Source organism: Dipodomys ordii, unplaced genomic scaffold (genome assembly GCF_000151885.1).
Source record: "Dipodomys ordii isolate 6190 unplaced genomic scaffold, Dord_2.0 Scaffold1000026816, whole genome shotgun sequence".
NCBI classification, from domain to species: Eukaryota; Metazoa; Chordata; class Mammalia; order Rodentia; family Heteromyidae; genus Dipodomys; species Dipodomys ordii.
This window is the reverse complement of record NW_012310433.1, coordinates 1-2247: the sequence shown is the minus strand read 5'-3', so window position 1 is coordinate 2247 and position 2247 is coordinate 1. Positions and strand designations below refer to the sequence as shown.

General features: G+C 56.3%; 1 long non-coding RNA gene across 1 annotated transcript; it reads right to left on the bottom strand.

Moving 5' to 3' along the window:
• Window positions 1–337: 337 nt before the first annotated feature.
• LOC106002963 lies at window positions 338–2091 on the bottom strand. Its single transcript, XR_001175967.1, has 3 exons — window positions 2061–2091; window positions 1991–2026; window positions 338–488 (listed from the first exon to the last, which is right to left on the bottom strand). It is a non-coding gene; the product is annotated as an uncharacterized LOC106002963 (long non-coding RNA).
• Window positions 2092–2247: the final 156 nt, after the last annotated feature.

Sequence of the window (2247 nt, the reverse complement as noted above, 5' to 3'; positions counted from 1 at the left end):
CCACCCACCCATCCACCCATCCATCCATCCATCCACCCATCCATCCATCCACCCATCCATCCACCCATCCACCCACCCATCCCCATCCATCCATCCATCCATCCATCCATCCACCCATCCATCCATCCATCCATCCACCCACCCATCCATCCATCCACCCACCCATCCATCCATCCATCCACTCGTAACTCAGTGAGGCACTTCCTGTGTTCATTCCCTTTATTTCCAGAGGTCAGGGAGGCCCTGGGATGGGTCAGGTCTTGGCCTTGTGTCCAGTGTCCTTCTGTCTGTCTGTCTGTCTGTCCGCAGGTCAGTTGAAGGCGGGCAGGCTGAAGAGCTCGGGTTGTATGTCACCCAAGGAGGGCAGCAGCAGGGTGGCCCCGGCCGTTGAGTTCGGGGTCGAGCTGGACGCTGGGCACCATGACCACCTGCATCCCCGCTGCCCGGGCGACCGCCATGCCGTGGGGCGTGTCCTCCAGCACCAGGCACTGCGGGGTCAGAGGGCAAGAGAGACACGCGGAGTGAGAGGTCGGCCGGGGGGTGGGCCGGGTCCCCAGTGTTGGAGGGAAGGAAGGGGGGAAGGAAGGAAGGAAAGAAGGAAGGAGGGAAGGAGGGAAGGAAGGAAGGAGGGAAGGAAGGAAGGATGAAAAGGAAGGATGGAGGGAAGGAACAAGAAGGAAGGAGGGAAGGAAGGAAGGAAGGAGGGAAGGAAAGAAGGATGGAGGGAAGCAAGGAAGGAGGGAGGGAAGGAAAGAAGGATGGAGGGAAAGAAGGAAGGAGGGAGGGAAGGAGGGAAAGAAGGAGGGAAGGAAGGAGGGAAGGAAGGAGAGAGGGAAGGAAGGAGGGAGGGAAGGAAGGAAGGAGGGAAGTAAGGAAGTAGGGAAGGAAGGAGGGAGGGAAGGAAGGAGGGAGGGAAGTAGGGAAGGAAGGAGGGAAGGAGGGAAGGAAGGAGGGAAGATGACCGTTGAGCCACGGCGTGCCTACTGGCATGTTCTCTGTGTGATTTCGAGGCCTCCCCCACCCAGGGCCTGGTGTGGGCCAGGTGAGCACTGTGCCAAGGAGTCTCCCTCCCTGTTCCCCTGGGGCCGTCTGTCCATCCGTCTCTCCATCCGTCCATCCGTCTGTGTGATTGTGTGTTTGTCCGTGTCTCTCTGTCTGTCTCTGTGTGTCTGTCTGTCCCTATATCTGTCTGTCTGTGTCTCTGTGGTCGGTCTGTCTGTTCTGTTCTGTGTATCTGTCTGTCTGGACTCTTATGTCTGTCTGTCTGTCTCTGTCTGTGTGTCTATGTGTGTCTGGCCATGTGTCTCTGTGTCTGTCTATCTGTGTGTGTCTGTCTCTGTATCCGTCTGTCTGTCTATATGTCTATTTGTGTGTCTCTGTAGTCTGTCTGTCTGTGTGTCTGTCTGCGTATGTATGTCTATCTCTCTGTCTGTCTATCGGTGTGTGTCTGTCTGTCCGTGTCTCTGTGCTCTGTCTGTCTGTCTGTCTGCCTGGTCTGTGTATCTGTGCGTCTGTCTGTGTCTATCTGTCTGTCTGTGTGTCTATCAGTGTGTCTGTCTGTGTCTCTGTGGTCTGTCTGGTAGGTCTGTGAATCTGTGTGTCTGTCCCGTCTCTTGTGTCTGTCTGTCTGGTCTCTGTGTCTGTGTGTCTATCTCTCTGTCAGTGTGTCTGTCTGTCTATCAGAGTGTCTGTCTGTCCGTGTCTCTGTGGTCTGTCTGTCTGTCTATGAGTCTGTCTCTGTGTCTGTGTCTCTATCTGGTTTGTCTGCCTGTCGGTCTGTGTGTCTATCTGTCTGTCTGTCTGTCTGCATGTCTGTCTGGTTTGTCCATGTGTCTATCTGTGTCTTTGTGTCCGTCTCTGCGTCTATCTGTGTGTCTCTGTGTCTGTCTGTCTGGTCTGTGTATCTGTGTATCCGTCCATGTCTGTCTGTCTGTGTGTCTCTCTGTGTGTGGTCCATGCAGTGGACCCAAGGCCCGAGGCCTCGGTTTACCTGGTTGACGTGGGGGTGGGGGAATGAGGAGAGAACCTGCAGGTGCAGGCCAGGAAGATGTCCGGAGAACCTGCGGGCGCAGGCCAGGAAGATGTCCGGGGTGGGCTTGCTGGCCTTGACCTCGGGGTCATCACCCAGCACCACGTGGTGAAAGGCACCGAACAGCTCCCGGTGTGCACTGGTCTTGGCCTGGTAGGACTCAGTCCCTGAGCTGGTGGCCAGGGCGAAGGGGATGCTGTGCTTCTGCAGGTGGAGGA